We start from the raw sequence: 19,291 nt of genomic DNA, 5'->3' as shown, positions 1-19,291 counted from the left end.
AGATATTTAAAAGTTCCGAAGCCGCACCAACATAATAGAGATACAGAAACACCGTGGCCCCTTTCTTTGAGATAACTCTGCACTATTGCGAGCTGGAAATGCCACTTCCAGTTTAGCTGTGCAGAAGAAGAACAACAAGAAGAAGAAATATCTCGAAATATGTCCGTTAGGCCCCTTCCCTTGAGATAAATCTGCAAATATCTCGGAAACGAAGCGAGCTATGGCAAAATGTTAAGAGACCTTTTTTGTAGAGAATTAAGTTTCCTACTTTTTATGTTCTATGATATTTTTTGATCAGAAGCGTAGTTTTCGAGATATATCGAGATATTTAAAAGTTCCGAAGCCGCACCAACATAATAGAGATACAGAAACACCGTGGCCCCTTTCTTTGAGATAACTCTGCACTATTGCGAGCTGCCAATGCCACTTCCAGCTTAGCTGTGCAGAAGAAGAACAACAAGAAGAAGAAATATCTCGAAATATGTCCGTCAGGCCCCTTCCCTTGAGATAAATATGCAAATATCTCGGAAACGAAGCGAGCTATGGCAAAATATTAAGAGACCTTTTTTGTAGAGAATTAAGTTTCCTACTTTTTATGTTCTATGATATTTTTTGATCAGATGCGTAGTTCTCGAGATATATCAAGATATTTAAAAGTTCCGAAGCCGCACCAACATAATAGAGATACAGAAACACCGTGGCCCCTTTCTTTGAGATAACTCTGCACTATTGCGAGCTGCAAATGCCACTTCCAGCTTAGCTGTGCAGAGGAAGAACAACAAGAAAAAGAAGTATCTCGAAATATGTCCGTCAGGCCCGTTCCTTTGAGCTGAATCTGCAAATATCTCGGAAACGAAGCGAGCTATGGCAAAATGTTAAGAGACGTTTTTTGTAGAGAATTATGTTTCCTACAATTTATGTTCTATGATATTTTTCGATCAGAAGCGTAGTTTTCGAGATATATCGAGATATTTAAAAGTTCCGAAGCCGCACCAACATAATAGAGATACAGAAACACCGTGGCCCCTTTGTTTGAGATAACTCTGCACTAGTGCGAGCCGCAAATGCCACTTCCAGCTTAGCTGTGCAGAAGAAGAACAACAAGAAGAAGAAATATCTCGAAATATGTCCGTCAGGCCCCTTCCCTTGAGATAAATCTGCAAATATCTCGGAAAGGAAGCGAGCTATGGCAAAATGTTATGAGACCTTTTTTGTAGAGAATTAAGTTTCCTACTTTTTATGTTCTATGATATTTTTTGATCAGATGCGTAGTTCTCGAGATATATCAAGATATTTAAAAGTGCCGAAGCCGCACCAACATAATACAGATACAGAAACACCGTGGCCCCTTTCTTTGAGATAACTCTGCACTAGTGCGAGCCGCAAATGCCACTTCCAGCTTAGCTGTGCAGAAGAAGAACAACAAGAAGAAGAAATATCTCGAAATATGTCCGTCAGGCCCCTTCCCTTGAGATAAATCTGCAAATATCTCGGAAACGAAGCGAGCTATGGCAAAATGTTAAGAGACCTTTTTTGTAGAGAATTAAGTTTCCTACTTTTTATGTTCTATGATATTTTTTGATCAGATGCGTAGTTCTCGAGATATATCAAGATATTTAAAAGTTCCGAAGCCGCACCAACATAATACAGATACAGAAACACCGTGGCCCCTTTCTTTGAGATAACTCTGCACTAGTGCGAGCCGCAAATGCCACTTCCAGCTTAGCTGTGCAGAAGAAGAACAACAAGAAGAAGAAATATCTCGAAATATGTCCGTCAGGCACCTTCCCTTGAGATAAATCTGCAAATATCTCGGAAACGAAGCGAGGTATGGCAAAATGTTAAGAGACCTTTTTTGTAGAGAATTAAGTTTCCTACTTTTTATGTTCTATGATATTTTTTGATCAGATGCGTAGTTCTCGAGATATATCAAGATATTTAAAAGTTCCGAAGCCGCACCAACATAATAGAGATACAGAAACACCGTGGCTCCTTTCTTTGAGATAACTCTGCACTATTGCGAGCTGGAAATGCCACTTCCAGTTTAGCTGTGCAGAAGAAGAACAACAAGAAGAAGAAATATCTCGAAATATGTCCGTTAGGCCCCTTCCCTTGAGATAAATCTGCAAATATCTCGGAAACGACGCGAGCTATGGCAAAATGTTATGAGACCTTTTTTGTAGAGAATTAAGTTTCCTACTTTTTATGTTCTATGATATTTTTTGATCAGATGCGTAGTTCTCGAGATATATCAAGATATTTAAAAGTTCCGAAGCCGCACCAACATAATACAGATGCAGAAACACCGTGGCCCCTTTCTTTGAGATAACTCTGCACTAGTGCGAGCCGCAAATGCCACTTCCAGCTTAGCTGTGCAGAAGAAGAACAACAAGAAGAAGAAATATCTCGAAATATGTCCGTCAGGCACCTTCCCTTGAGATAAATCTGCAAATATCTCGGAAACGAAGCGAGGTATGGCAAAATGTTAAGAGACCTTTTTTGTAGAGAATTAAGTTTCCCACTTTTTATGTTCTATGATATTTTTTGATCAGATGCGTAGTTCTCGAGATATATCAAGATATTTAAAAGTTCCGAAGCCGCACCAACATAATAGAGATACAGAAACACCGTGGCTCCTTTCTTTGAGATAACTCTGCACTATTGCGAGCTGGAAATGCCACTTCCAGTTTAGCTGTGCAGAAGAAGAACAACAAGAAGAAGAAATATCTCGAAATATGTCCGTTAGGCCCCTTCCCTTGAGATAAATCTGCAAATATCTCGGAAACGACGCGAGCTATGGCAAAATGTTATGAGACCTTTTTTGTAGAGAATTAAGTTTCCTACTTTTTATGTTCTATGATATTTTTTGATCAGATGCGTAGTTCTCGAGATATATCAAGATATTTAAAAGTTCCGAAGCCGCACCAACATAATACAGATACAGAAACACCGTGGCCCCTTTCTTTGAGATAACTCTGCACTAGTGCGAGCCGCAAATGCCACTTCCAGCTTAGCTGTGCAGAAGAAGAACAACAAGAAGAAGAAATATCTCGAAATATGTCCGTCAGGCCCCTTCCCTTGAGATAAATCTGCAAATATCTCGGAAACGAAGCGAGGTATGGCAAAATGTTAAGAGACCTTTTTTGTAGAGAATTAAGTTTCCTACTTTTCATGTTCTATGATATTTTTTGATCAGATGCATAGTTCTCGAGATATATCAAGATATTTAAAAGTTCCGAAGCCGCACCAACATAATAGAGATACAGAAACACCGTGGCTCCTTTCTTTGAGATAACTCTGCACTATTGCGAGCTGGAAATGCCACTTCCAGTTTAGCTGTGCAGAAGAAGAACAACAAGAAGAAGAAATATCTCGAAATATGTCCGTTAGGCCCCTTCCCTTGAGATAAATCTGCAAATATCTCGGAAACGAAGCGAGCTATGGCAAAATCTTTAGAGACCTTTCTTGTAGAGAATTAAGTTTCCTACTTTTTATGTAGTATGATATTTTTTGATCAGATGCGTAGTTCTCGAGATATATCAAGATATTTAAAAGTTCCGAAGCCGCACCAACATAATAGAGATACAGAAACACCGTGGCCCCTCTCTTTGAGATAACTCTGCACTATTGCGAGCTGCAAATGCCACTTCTAGCTTAGCTGTGCAGAAGAAGAACAACAAGAAGAAGAAATATCTCGAAATATGTCCGTCAGACCCCTTCCCTTGAGATGAATCTGCAAATATCTCGGAAACGAAGCGAGCTATGGCAAAATGTTAAGAGACGTTTTTTGTAGAGAATTATGTTTCCTACAATTTATGTTCTATGATATTTTTCGATCAGAAGCGTAGTTTTCGAGATATATCGAGATACTTAAAAGTTCCGAAGCCGCACCAACATATTAGAGATACAGAAACACCGTGGCCCCTTTCTTTGAGATAACTGTGCACTAGTGCGAGCCGCAAATGCCACTTCCAGCTTAGCTGTGCAGAAGAAGAACAACAAGAAGAAGAAACTTCTCGAAATATGTCCGTTAGGCCCCTTCCCTTGAGATAAATCTGCAAATATCTCGGAAACGAAGCGAGCTATGGCAAAATGTTAAGAGACCTTTTTTGTAGAGAATTAAGTTTCCTACTTTTTATGTTCTATGATATTTTTTGATCAGATGCGTAGTTCTCGAGATATATCAAGATATTTAAAAGTTCCGAAGCCGCACCAACATAATAGAGATACAGAAACACCGTGGCCCCTTTCTTTGAGATAACTCTGCACTATTGCGAGCTGTAAATGCCACTTCCAGCTTAGCTGTGCAGAAGAAGAACAACAAGAAGAAGAAATATCTCGAAATATGTCCGTCAGGCCCCTGCCCTTGAGATATATCTGCAAATATCTCGGAAACGAAGCGAGCTATGGCAAAATGTTGAGAGACCTTTTTTGTAGAGAATTATGTTTCCTACAATTTATGTTCTATGATATTTTTTGATCAGAAGCGTAGTTTTCGAGATATATCGAGATATTTAAAAGTTCCGAAGCCGCACCAACATAATAGAGATACAGAAACACCGTGGCCCCTTTCTTTGAGATAACTCTGCAATAGTGCGAGCCGCAAATGCCACTTCCAGCTTAGCTGTGCAGAAGAAGAACAACAAGAAGAAGAAATATCTCGAAATATGTCCGCCAGGCCCCTTCCCTTGAGATAAATCTGCAAATATCTCGGAAACGAAGCGAGCTATGGCAAAATGTTAAGAGACCTTTTTTGTAGAGAATTAAGTTTCCTACTTTTTATGTTCTATGATATTTTTTGATCAGATGCGTAGTTCTCGAGATATATCAAGATATTTAAAAGTTCCGAAGCCGCACCAACATAATAGAGATACAGAAACACCGTGGCCCCTTTCTTTGAGATAACTCTGCACTATTGCGAGCTGCAAATGCCACTTCCAGCTTAGCTGTGCAGAGGAAGAACAACAAGAAAAAGAAGTATCTCGAAATATGTCCGTCAGGCCCGTTCCTTTGAGCTTAATCAGCAAATATCTCGGAAACGAAGCGAGCTATGGCAAAATGTTAAGAGACGTTTTTTGTAGAGAATTATGTTTCCTACAATTTATGTTCTATGATATTTTTCGATCAGAAGCGTAGTTTTCGAGATATATCGAGATATTTAAAAGTTCCGAAGCCGCACCAACATAATAGAGATACAGAAACACCGTGGCCCCTTTCTTTGAGATAACTCTGCACTAGTGCGAGCCGCAAATGCCACTTCCAGCTTAGCTGTGCAGAAGAAGAACAACAAGAAGAAGAAATATCTCGAAATATGTCCGACAGGCCCCTTCCCTTGAGATAAATCTGCAAATATCTCGGAAACGAAGCGAGCTATGGCGACATGTTAAGAGACCTTTTTTGTAGAGAATTAAGTTTCCTACTTTTTATCTTCTATGATATTTTTTGATCAGATGCGTAGTTCTCGAGATATATCAAGATATTTAAAAGTGCCGAAGCCGCACCAACATGATACAGATACAGAAACACCGTGGCCCCTTTCTTTGAGATAACTCTGCACTAGTGCGAGCCGCAAATGCCACTTCCAGCTTAGCTGTGCAGAAGAAGAACAACAAGAAGAAGAAATATCTCGAAATATGTCCGTTAGGCCCCTTCCCTTGAGATAAATCTGCAAATATCTCGGAAACGAAGCGAGCTATGGCAAAATGTTAAGAGACCTTTTTTGTAGAGAATTAAGTTTCCTACTTTTTATGTTCTATGATATTTTTTGATCAGATGCGTAGTTCTCGAGATATATCAAGATATTTAAAAGTTCCGAAGCCGCACCAACATAATCGAGATACAGAAACACCGTGGCCCCTTTCTTTGAGATAACTCTGCACTATTGCGAGCTGTAAATGCCACTTCCAGCTTAGCTGTGCAGAAGAAGAACAACAAGAAGAAGAAATATCTCGAAATATGTCCGTCAGGCCCCTGCCCTTGAGATATATCTGCAAATATCTCGGAAACGAAGCGAGCTATGGCAAAATGTTGAGAGACCTTTTTTGTAGAGAATTATGTTTCCTACAATTTATGTTCTATGATATTTTTTGATCAGAAGCGTAGTTTTCGAGATATATCGAGATATTTAAAAGTTCCGAAGCCGCACCAACATAATAGAGATACAGAAACACCGTGGCCCCTTTCTTTGAGATAACTCTGCAATAGTGCGAGCCGCAAATGCCACTTCCAGCTTAGCTGTGCAGAAGAAGAACAACAAGAAGAAGAAATATCTCGAAATATGTCCGTCAGGCCCCTTCCCTTGAGATAAATCTGCAAATATCTCGGAAACGAAGCGAGCTATGGCAAAATGTTGAGAGACCTTTTTTGTAGAGAATTAAGTTTCCTACTTTTTATGTTCTATGATATTTTTTGATCAGATGCGTAGTTCTCGAGATATATCAAGATATTTAAAAGTTCCGAAGCCGCACCAACATAATAGAGATACAGAAACACCGTGGCCCCTTTCTTTGAGATAACTCTGCACTATTGCGAGCTGTAAATGCCACTTCCAGCTTAGCTGTGCAGAAGAAGAACAACAAGAAGAAGAAATATCTCGAAATATGTCCGTCAGGCCCCTGCCCTTGAGATATATCTGCAAATATCTCGGAAACGAATCGAGCTATGGCAAAATGTTGAGAGACCTTTTTTGTAGAGAATTATGTTTCCTACAATTTATGTTCTATGATATTTTTTGATCAGAAGCGTAGTTTTCGAGATATATCGAGATATTTAAAAGTTCCGAAGCCGCACCAACATAATAGAGATACAGAAACACCGTGGCCCCTTTCTTTGAGATAACTCTGCACGATTGCGAGCTGGAAATGCCACTTCCAGTTTAGCTGTGCAGAAAAAGAACAACAAGAAGAAGAAATATCTCGAAATATGTCCATCAGCACCCTTCCCTTGAGATAAATCTGCAAATATCTCGGAAACGAAGCGAGCTATGGCAAAATGTTAAGAGACCTTTTTTGTAGAGAATTATGTTTCCTACAATTTATGTTCTATGATATTTTTTGATCAGAAGCGTAGTTTTCGAGATATATCGAGATATGTAAAAGTTCCGAAGCCGCACCAACATAATAGAGATACAGAAACACCGTGGCCCCTTTCTTTGGGATAACTCTGCACTCTTGCGAGCTGCAAATGCCACTTCCAGCTTAGCTGTGCAGAAGAAGAACAACAAGAAGAAGAAATATCTCGAAATATGTCCGTCAGGCTACTTCCCTTGAGATAAATCTGCAAATATCCCGGAAACGAAGCGAGCTATGGCAAAATGTTAAGAGACCTTTTTTGTAGAGAATTAAGTTTCCTACTTTTTATGTTCGATGATATTTTTTGATCAGATGCGTAGTTCTCGAGATATATCAAGATATTTAAAAGTTCCGAAGCTGCACCAACATAATAGAGGTACAGAAACACCGTGGCCCCTTTCTTTGAGATAACTCTGCACTATTGCGAGCTGCAAATGCCACTTCCAGCTTAGCTGTGCAGAAGAAGAACAACAAGAAGAAGAAATATCTCGAAATATGTCCGTCAGGCCCCTTCCCTTGAGATAAATCTGCAAATATCTCGGAAACGAAGAGAGCTATGGCAAAATGTTAAGAGACCTTTTTTGTAGAGAATTAAGTTTCCTACTTTTCATGTTCTATGATATTTTTTGATCAGATGCGTAGTTGTCGAGATATATCAAGATATTTAAAAGTTCCGAAGCCGCACCAACATAATAGAGATACAGAAACACCGTGGCCCCTTTCTTTGAGATAACTCTGCACTATTGCGAGCTGTAAATGCCACTTCCAGCATAGCTGTGCAGAAGAAGAACAACAAGAAGAAGAAATATCTCGAAATATGTCCGTCAGGCCCCTTCCCTTGAGATATATCTGCAAATATCTCGGAAACGAAGCGAGCTATGGCAAAATGTTAAGAGACCTTTTTTGTAGAGAATTATGCTTCCTACAATTTATGTTCTATGATATTTTTTGATCAGAAGCGTAGTTTTCGAGATATATCGAGATATTTAAAAGTTCCGAAGCCGCACCAACATAATAGAGATACAGAAACACCGTGGCCCCTTTCGTTGAGACAACTCTGCACTAGTGCGAGCCGCAAATGCCACTTCCAGCTTAGCTGTGCAGAAGAAGAACAACAAGAAGAAGAAATATCTCGAAATATGTCCGTCAGGCCACTTCCCTTGAGATAAATCTGCAAATATCTCGGAAACGAAGCGAGCTATGGCAAAATGTTAAGAGACCTTTTTTGTAGAGAATTATGTTTCCTACTTTTTATGTTCGATGATATTTTTTGATCAGATGCGTAGTTCTCGAGATATATCAAGATATTTAAAAGTTCCGAAGCTGCACCAACATAATAGAGGTACAGAAACACCGTGGCCTCTTTCTTTGAGATAACTCTGCACTATTGCGAGCTGCAAATGCCACTTCCAGCTTAGCTGTGCAGAGGAAGAACAACAAGAAGAAGAAATATCTCGAAATATGTCCGTCAGGCCCCTTCCCTTGAGATAAATCTGCAAATATCTCGGAAACGAAGAGAGCTATGGCAAAATGTTATGAGACCTTTTTTGTAGAGAATTAAGTTTCCTACTTTTCATGTTCTATGATATTTTTTGATCAGATGCGTAGTTCTCGAGATATATCAAGATATTTAAAAGTTCCGAAGCCGCACCAACATAATAGAGATACAGAAACACCGTGGCCCCTTTCTTTGAGATAACTCTGCACTATTGCGAGCTGCAAATGCCACTTCCAGCTTAGCTGTGCAGAGGAAGGACAACAAGAAGAAGAAGTATCTCGAAATATGTCCGTCAGGCCCGTTCCTTTGAGCTGAATCTGCAAATATCTCGGAAACGAAGCGAGCTATGGCAAAATGCTAAGAGACGTTTCTTGTAGAGAATTATGTTTCCTACAATTTATGTTCTATGATATTTTTTGATCAGAAGCGTAGTTTTCGAGATATATCGAGATATTTAAAAGTTCCGAAGCCGCACCAACATAATAGAGATACAGAAACACCGTGGCCCCTTTCTTTCAGATAACTCTGCACGATTGCGAGCTGGAAATGCCACTTCCAGTTTAGCTGTGCAGAAAAAGAACAACAAGAAGAAGAAATATCTCGAAATATGTCCATCAGCACCCTTCCCTTGAGATAAATCTGCAAATATCTCGGAAACGAAGCGAGCTATGGCAAAATGTTAAGAGACCTTTTTTGTAGAGAATTATGTTTCCTACAATTTATGTTCTATGATATTTTTTGATCAGAAGCGTAGTTTTCGAGATATATCGAGATATGTAAAAGTTCCGAAGCCGCACCAACATAATAGAGATACAGAAACACCGTGGCCCCTTTCTTTGGGATAACTCTGCACTCTTGCGAGCTGCAAATGCCACTTCCAGCTTAGCTGTGCAGAAGAAGAACAACAAGAAGAAGAAATATCTCGAAATATGTCCGTCAGGCTACTTCCCTTGAGATAAATCTGCAAATATCCCGGAAACGAAGCGAGCTATGGCAAAATGTTAAGAGACCTTTTTTGTAGAGAATTAAGTTTCCTACTTTTTATGTTCGATGATATTTTTTGATCAGATGCGTAGTTCTCGAGATATATCAAGATATTTAAAAGTTCCGAAGCTGCACCAACATAATAGAGGTACAGAAACACCGTGGCCCCTTTCTTTGAGATAACTCTGCACTATTGCGAGCTGCAAATGCCACTTCCAGCTTAGCTGTGCAGAAGAAGAACAACAAGAAGAAGAAATATCTCGAAATATGTCCGTCAGGCCCCTTCCCTTGAGATATATCTGCAAATATCTCGGAAACGAAGCGAGCTATGGCAAAATGTTAAGAGACCTTTTTTGTAGAGAATTATGCTTCCTACAATTTATGTTCTATGATATTTTTTGATCAGAAGCGTAGTTTTCGAGATATATCGAGATATTTAAAAGTTCCGAAGCCGCACCAACATAATAGAGATACAGAAACACCGTGGCCCCTTTCTTTGAGATAACTCTGCAATAGTGCGAGCCGCAAATGCCACTTCCAGCTTAGCTGTGCAGAAGAAGAACAACAAGAAGAAGAAATATCTCGAAATATGTCCGTCAGGCCCCTTCCCTTGAGATAAATCTGCAAATATCTCGGAAACGAAGCGAGCTATGGCAAAATGTTGAGAGACCTTTTTTGTAGAGAATTAAGTTTCCTACTTTTTATGTTCTATGATATTTTTTGATCAGATGCGTAGTTCTCGAGATATATCAAGATATTTAAAAGTTCCGAAGCCGCACCAACATAATAGAGATACAGAAACACCGTGGCCCCTTTCTTTGAGATAACTCTGCACTATTGCGAGCTGTAAATGCCACTTCCAGCTTAGCTGTGCAGAAGAAGAACAACAAGAAGAAGAAATATCTCGAAATATGTCCGTCAGGCCCCTGCCCTTGAGATATATCTGCAAATATCTCGGAAACGAATCGAGCTATGGCAAAATGTTGAGAGACCTTTTTTGTAGAGAATTATGTTTCCTACAATTTATGTTCTATGATATTTTTTGATCAGAAGCGTAGTTTTCGAGATATATCGAGATATTTAAAAGTTCCGAAGCCGCACCAACATAATAGAGATACAGAAACACCGTGGCCCCTTTCTTTGAGATAACTCTGCACGATTGCGAGCTGGAAATGCCACTTCCAGTTTAGCTGTGCAGAAAAAGAACAACAAGAAGAAGAAATATCTCGAAATATGTCCATCAGCACCCTTCCCTTGAGATAAATCTGCAAATATCTCGGAAACGAAGCGAGCTATGGCAAAATGTTAAGAGACCTTTTTTGTAGAGAATTATGTTTCCTACAATTTATGTTCTATGATATTTTTTGATCAGAAGCGTAGTTTTCGAGATATATCGAGATATGTAAAAGTTCCGAAGCCGCACCAACATAATAGAGATACAGAAACACCGTGGCCCCTTTCTTTGGGATAACTCTGCACTCTTGCGAGCTGCAAATGCCACTTCCAGCTTAGCTGTGCAGAAGAAGAACAACAAGAAGAAGAAATATCTCGAAATATGTCCGTCAGGCTACTTCCCTTGAGATAAATCTGCAAATATCCCGGAAACGAAGCGAGCTATGGCAAAATGTTAAGAGACCTTTTTTGTAGAGAATTAAGTTTCCTACTTTTTATGTTCGATGATATTTTTTGATCAGATGCGTAGTTCTCGAGATATATCAAGATATTTAAAAGTTCCGAAGCTGCACCAACATAATAGAGGTACAGAAACACCGTGGCCCCTTTCTTTGAGATAACTCTGCACTATTGCGAGCTGCAAATGCCACTTCCAGCTTAGCTGTGCAGAAGAAGAACAACAAGAAGAAGAAATATCTCGAAATATGTCCGTCAGGCCCCTTCCCTTGAGATATATCTGCAAATATCTCGGAAACGAAGCGAGCTATGGCAAAATGTTAAGAGACCTTTTTTGTAGAGAATTATGCTTCCTACAATTTATGTTCTATGATATTTTTTGATCAGAAGCGTAGTTTTCGAGATATATCGAGATATTTAAAAGTTCCGAAGCCGCACCAACATAATAGAGATACAGAAACACCGTGGCCCCTTTCGTTGAGACAACTCTGCACTAGTGCGAGCCGCAAATGCCACTTCCAGCTTAGCTGTGCAGAAGAAGAACAACAAGAAGAAGAAATATCTCGAAATATGTCCGTCAGGCCCGTTCCTTTGAGCTGAATCTGCAAATATCTCGGAAACGAAGCGAGCTATTGCAAAATGTTAGGAGACCTTTTTTGTAGAGAATTATGTTTCCTACTTTTTATGTTCTATGATATTTTTTGATCAGATGCGTAGTTCTCGAGATATATCAAGATATTTAAAAGTTCCGAAGCCGCACCAACATAATAGAGATACAGAAACACCGTGGCCCCTTTCTTTGAGATAACTCTGCACGATTGCGAGCTGGAAATGCCACTTCCAGTTTAGCTGTGCAGAAAAAGAACAACAAGAAGAAGAAATATCTCGAAATATGTCCATCAGCACCCCTCCCTTGAGATAAATCTGCAAATATCTCGGAAACGAAGCGAGCTATGGCAGAATGTTAAGAGGCCTTTTTTGTAGAGAATTATGTTTCCCACAATTTATGTTCTATGATATTTTTTGATCAGAAGCGTAGTTTTCGAGATATATCGAGATATGTAAAAGTTCCGAAGCCGCACCAACATAATAGAGATACAGAAACACCGTGGCCCCTTTCTTTGGGATAACTCTGCACTATTGCGAGCTGCAAATGCCACTTCCAGCTTAGCTGTGCAGAGGAAGAACAACAAGAAGAAGAAATATCTCGAAATATGTCCGTCAGGCCCCTTCCCTTGAGATAAATCTGCAAATATCTAGGAAACGAAGAGAGCTATGGCAAAATGTTAAGAGACCTTTTTTGTAGAGAATTAAGTTTCCTACTTTTCATGTTCTATGATATTTTTTGATCAGATGCGTAGTTCTCGAGATATATCAAGATATTTAAAAGTTCCGAAGCCGCACCAACATAATAGAGATACAGAAACACCGTGGCCCCTTTCGTTGAGACAACTCTGCACTAGTGCGAGCCGCAAATGCCACTTCCAGCTTAGCTGTACAGAAGAAGAACAACAAGAAGAAGAAATATCTCGAAATATGTCCGTCAGGCCACTTCCCTTGAGATAAATCTGCAAATATCTCGGAAACGAAGCGAGCTATGGCAAAATGTTAAGAGACCTTTTTTGTAGAGAATTATGTTTCCTACTTTTTATGTTCTATGATATTTTTTGATCAGATGCGTAGTTCTCGAGATATATCAAGATATTTAAAAGTTCCGAAGCCGCACCAACATAATAGAGATACACAAACACCGTGGCCCCTTTCTTTGAGATAACTCTGCACTATTGCGAGCTGCAAATGCCACTTCCAGCTTAGCTGTGCAGAGGAAGAACAACAAGAAGAAGAAGTATCTCGAAATATGTCCGTCAGGCCCGTTCCTTTGAGCTGAATCTGCAAATATCTCGGAAACCAAGCGAGCTATGGCAAAATGCTAAGAGACGTTTCTTGTAGAGAATTATGTTTCCTACAATTTATGTTCTATGATATTTTTTGATCAGAAGCGTAGTTTTCGAGATATATCGAGATATTTAAAAGTTCCGAAGCCGCACCAACATAATAGAGATACAGAAACACCGTGGCTCCTTTCTTTGAGATAACTCTGCACTAGTGCGAGCCGCAAATGCCACTTCCAGCTTAGCTGTGCAGAAGAAGAACAACAAGAAGAAGAAATATCTCGAAATATGTCCGTCAGGCCCCTTCCCTTGAGATAAATCTGCAAATATCTCGGAAACGAAGCGTGCTATGGCAAAATGTTAAGAGACTTTTTTTGTAGAGAATTAAGTTTCCTACTTTTTACGTTCTATGATATTTTTCGATCAGAGGCGTAGTTATCGAGATATATCAAGATATTTAAAAGTTCCGAAGCCGCAGCAACATAATAGAGATACAGAAACACCGTGGCCCCTTTCTTTGAGATAACTCTGCACGATTGCGAGCTGGAAATGCCACTTCCAGTTTAGCTGTGCAGAAAAAGAACAACAAGAAGAAGAAATATCTCGAAATATGTCCATCAGCACCCTTCCCTTGAGATAAATCTGCAAATATCTCGGAAACGAAGCGAGCTATGGCAAAATGTTAAGAGACCTTTTTTGTAGAGAATTATGTTTCCTACAATTTATGTTCTATGATATTTTTTGATCAGAAGCGTAGTTTTCGAGATATATCGAGATATGTAAAAGTTCCGAAGCCGCACCAACATAATAGAGATACAGAAACACCGTGGCCCCTTTCTTTGGGATAACTCTGCACTCTTGCGAGCTGCAAATGCCACTTCCAGCTTAGCTGTGCAGAAGAAGAACAACAAGAAGAAGAAATATCTCGAAATATGTCCGTCAGGCTACTTCCCTTGAGATAAATCTGCAAATATCCCGGAAAGGAAGCGAGCTATGGCAAAATGTTAAGAGACCTTTTTTGTAGAGAATTAAGTTTCCTACTTTTTATGTTCGATGATATTTTTTGATCAGATGCGTAGTTCTCGAGATATATCAAGATATTTAAAAGTTCCGAAGCTGCACCAACATAATAGAGGTACAGAAACACCGTGGCCTCTTTCTTTGAGATAACTCTGCACTATTGCGAGCTGCAAATGCCACTTCCAGCTTAGCTGTGCAGAGGAAGAACAACAAGAAGAAGAAATATCTCGAAATATGTCCGTCAGGCCAGTTCCTTTGAGCTGAATCTGCAAATATCTCGGAAACGAAACGAGCTATGGCAAAATGTTAAGAGACGTTTTTTGTAGAGAATTATGTTTCCTACAATTTATGTTCTATGATATTTTTTGATCAGAAGCGTAGTTTTCGAGATATATCGAGATATTTAAAAGTTCCGAAGCCGCACCAACATAATAGAGATACAGAAACACCGTGGCCCCTTTCTTTGAGATAACTCTGCACTATTGCGAGCTGCAAATGCCACTTCCAGCTTAGCTGTGCAGAAGAGGAACAACAAGAAGAAGAAATATCTCGGAATATGTCCGTCAGGCCCCTTCCCTTGAGCTAAATCTGCAAATATCTCGGAAACGATGCCAGTTATGGGAAAATGTTAAGAGACCTTTTTTGTAGAGAATTAAGTTTCCTACTTTTTATGTTCTATGATATTTTTTGATCAGTTGCGTAGTTCTCGAGATATATCGAGATATTTAAAAGTTCCGAAGCCGCACCAACATAATAGAGATACAGAAACACCGTGGCCCCTTTCTTTGAGATAACTCTGCACTATTGCGACCTGCAAATGCCACTTCCAGCTTAGTTGTGCAGAAGAGGAACAACAAGAAGAAGAAATATCTCGGAATATGTCCGTCAGGCCCCTTCCCTTGAGCTAAATCTGCAAATATCTCGGAAACGAAGCGAGCTATGGCAAAATGTTAAGAGACCTTTTTTGTAGAGAATTAAGTTTCCTACTTTTTATGTTCTATGATATTTTTTGATCAGATGCGTAGTTCTCGAGATATATCAAGATATTTAAAAGCTCCGAAGCTGCACCAACATAATAGAGGTACAGAAACTCCGTGGCCCCTTTCTTTGAGATAACTCTGCACTATTGCGAGCTGCAAATGCCACTTCCAGCTTAGCTGTGCAGAAGAAGAACAACAAGAATAAGAAATATTTCGAAATATGTCCGTCAGGCCCCTTCCTTTGAGATAAATCTGCAAATATCTCGGAAACGAAGCGAGCTACGGCAAAATGGTAAGAGACCTTTTTTGTAGAAAATTAGGTTTCCTACTTTTTATGTTCTATGACATTTTTTGATCAGATGCGTAGTTCTCGAGATATATCAAGATATTTAAAAGTTCCGAAGCCGCACCAACATAATAGAGATACAGAAACACCGTGGCCCCTTTCTTTGAGATAACTCTGCACTATTGCGCGCTGCAAATGCCACTTCCAGCTTAGCTGTGCAGAAGAAGAACAACAAGAAGAAGAAATATCTCGAAATATGTCCGTCAGGCCCCTTCCCTTGAGATAAATCTGCAAATATCTCGGAAACGAAGCGAGCTATGGCAAAATGTTAAGAGACCTTTTTTGTAGAGAATTAAGTTTCCTACTTTTTATGTTCTATGATATTTTTTGATCAGATGCGTAGTTCTCGAGATATATCAAGATATTTAAAAGTTCCGAAGCCGCACCAACATAATAGAGATACAGAAACACCGTGGCCCCTTTCTTTGAGGTAACTCTGCACTATTGCGAGCTGCAAATGCCACTTCCAGCTTAGCTGTGCAGAAGAAGAACAACAAGAAGAAGAAATATCTCGAAATATGTCCGTCAGGCCCCTTCCCTTGAGATAAATCTGCAAATATCTCGGAAACCAAGCGAGCTATCGCAAAATGTTAAGAGACCTTATTTGTAGAGAATTAAGTTTCCTACTTTTTATGTTCTACGATATTTTTTGATCAGATGCGTAGTTCTCGAGATATATCAAGATATTTAAAAGTTCCGAAGCCGCACCAACATAATAGAGATACAGAAACACCGTGGCCCCTTTCTTTGAGATAACTCTGCACTATTGCGAGCTGCAAATGCCACTTCCAGCTTAGCTGTGCAGAAGAAGAACAACAAGAAGAAGAAATATCTGGAAATATGTCCGTCAGGCCCCTTCCCTTGAGATAAATCTGCAAATATCTCGGAAACGAAGCGAGCTACGGCAAAATGTTAAGAGACCTTTTTTGTAGAAAATTAGGATTCCTACTTTTTATGTTCTATGATATTTTTTGATCAGATGCGTAGTTCTCGAGATATATCCTGATACTTAAAAGTTCCGAAGCGGCACCAACATAATAGAGATACAGAAACACCGTGGCCCCTTTCTTTGAGGTAACTCTGCACTATTGCGAGCTGCAAATGCCACTTCCAGCTTAGCTGTGCAGAAGAAGAACAACAAGAAGAAGAAATATCTCGAAATATGTCCGTCAGGCCCCTTCCCTTGAGATAAATCTGCAAATATCTCGGAAACGAAGCGAGCTATGGCAAAATGTTAAGAGACCTTTTTTGTAGAGAATTAAGTTTCCTACTTTTTATGTTCTATGATATTTTCTGATCAGATGCGTAGTTCTCGAGATATATCAAGATATTTAAAAGTTCCGAAGCCGCACCAACATAATAGAGATACAGAAACACCGTGGCCCCTTTCTTTGAGATAACTCTGCACTACTGCGAGCTGCAAATGCCACTTCCAGCTTAGCTGTGCAGAAGAAGAACAACAAGAAGAAGAAATATCTCGAAATATGTCCGTCAGGCCCCTTCCCTTGAGATAAATCTGCAAATATCTCGGAAACGAAGCGAGCCATGGCAAAATGTTAAGAGACCATTTTTGTAGAGAATTAAGTTTCCTACTTTTTATGTTCTATGATATTTTATGATCAGATGCGTAGTTCTCGAGATATATCCTGGTATTTAAAAGTTCCGAAGCGGCACCAACATAATAGAGATACAGAAACACCGTGGCCCCTTTCTTTGAGGTAACTCTGCACTATTGCGAGCTGCAAATGCCACTTCCAGCTTAGCTGTGCAGAAGAAGAACAACAAGAAGAAGAAAGATCTCGAAATATGTCCGTCAGGCCCCCTCCCGGGAGATAAATCTGCAAATATCTCGGAAACGAAGCGAGCTATGGCAAAATGTTAAGAGACCTTTTTTGTAGAGAATTATGTTTCCTACAATTTACGTTCTCTGATATTTTTTGATCAGAAGCGTAGTTTTCGAGATATATCGAGATATTTAAAAGTTCCGGAACCGCACTAACATAATAGAGATACAGAAACACCGTGGCCCCTTTCTTTGAGATAACTCTGCACTATTGCGAGCTGCAAATGCCACTTCCAGCTTAGCTGTGCAGAAGAAGAACAACAAGAATAAGAAATATTTCGAAATATGTCCGCCAGGCCCCTTCACTTGAGATAAATCTGCAAATATCTCGGAAACGAAGCGAGCTACGGCAAAATGTTAAGAGACCTTTTTTGTAGAAAATTAGGTTTCCTACTTTTTATGTTCTATGATATTTTTTGATCAGATGCGTAGTTCTCGAGATATATCAAGATATTTAAAAGTTCCGAAGCCGCACCAACATAATAGAGATACAGAAACACCGTGGCCCCTTTCTTTGCGATAACTCTGCACTATTGCGAGCTGCAAATGCCACTTCCAGCTTAGCTGTGCAGAAGAAGAACAACAAGAAGAAGAAATATCTCGAAATATGTCCGTCAGGCCCCTTCCCTTGAGATAAATCTGCAAATATCTCGGAAACGAAGCGAGCTATGGCAAAATGTTAAGAGACCATTTTTGTAGAGAATTAAGTTTCCTACTTTTTATGTTCTATGATATTTTTTGATCAGATGCGTAGTTCTCGAGATATATCCTGATATTTAAAAGTTCCGAAGCGGCACCAACATAATAGAGATACAGAAACACCGTGGCCCCTTTCTTTGAGGTAACTCTGCACTATTGCAAGCTGCAAATGCCACTTCCAGCTTAGCTGTGCAGAAGAAGAACAACAAGAAGAAGAAATATCTCGAAATATGTCCGTCAGGCCCCTTCCCTTGAGATAAATCTGCAAATATCTCGGAAACGAAGCGAGCTATCGCAAAATGTTAAGAGACCTTTTTTGTAGAGAATTATGTTTCCTACAATTTACGTTCTCTGATATTTTTTGATCAGAAGCGTAGTTTTCGAGATATATCGAGATATTTAAAAGTTCCGGAACCGCACCAACATAATAGAGATACAGAAACACCGTGGCCCCTTTCTTTGAGATAACTCTGCACTATTGCGAGCTGCAAATGCCACTTCCAGCTTAGCTGTGCAGAAGAAGAACAACAAGAATAAGAAATATTTCGAAATATGTCCGTCAGGCCCCTTCCCTTGAGATAAATCTGCAAATATCTCGGAAACGAAGCGAGCTACGGCAAAATGTTAAGAGACCTTTTTTGTAGAAAATTAGGTTTCCTACTTTTTACGTTCTATGATATTTTTTGATCAGATGCGTAGTTCTCGAGATATATCAAGATATTTAAAAGTTCCGAAGCCGCACCAACATAATAGAGATACAGAAACACCGTGGCCCCTTTCTTTGCGATAACTCTGCACTATTGCGAGCTGCAAATGCCACTTCCAGCTTAGCTGTGCAGAAGAAGAACAACAAGAAGAAGAAATATCTCGAAATATGTCCGTCAGGCCCCTTCCCTTGAGATAAATCTGCAAATATCTCGGAAACGAAGCGAGCTATGGCAAAATGTTAAGAGACCATTTTTGTAGAGAATTAAGTTTCCTACTTTTTATGTTCTATGATATTTTTTGATCAGATGCGTAGTTCTCGAGATATATCCTGATATTTAAAAGTTCCGAAGCGGCACCAACATAATAGAGATACAGAAACACCGTGGCCCCTTTCTTTGAGGTAACTCTGCACTATTGCGAGCTGCAAATGCCACTTCCAGCTTAGCTGTGCAGAAGAAGAACAACAAGAAGAAGAAATATCTCGAAATATGTCCGTCAGGCCCCTTCCCTTGAGATAAATCTGCAAATATCTCGGAAACGAAGCGAGCTATGGCAAAATGTTAAGAGACCTTTTTTGTAGAGAATTAAGTTTCCTACTTTTTATGTTCTATGATATTTTCTG

Source organism: Osmia lignaria, unplaced genomic scaffold (genome assembly GCF_051020975.1).
Source record: "Osmia lignaria lignaria isolate PbOS001 unplaced genomic scaffold, iyOsmLign1 scaffold0001, whole genome shotgun sequence".
Classification (NCBI taxonomy): Eukaryota; Metazoa; Arthropoda; class Insecta; order Hymenoptera; family Megachilidae; genus Osmia; species Osmia lignaria.
This window is presented reverse-complemented; position numbering follows the sequence as displayed.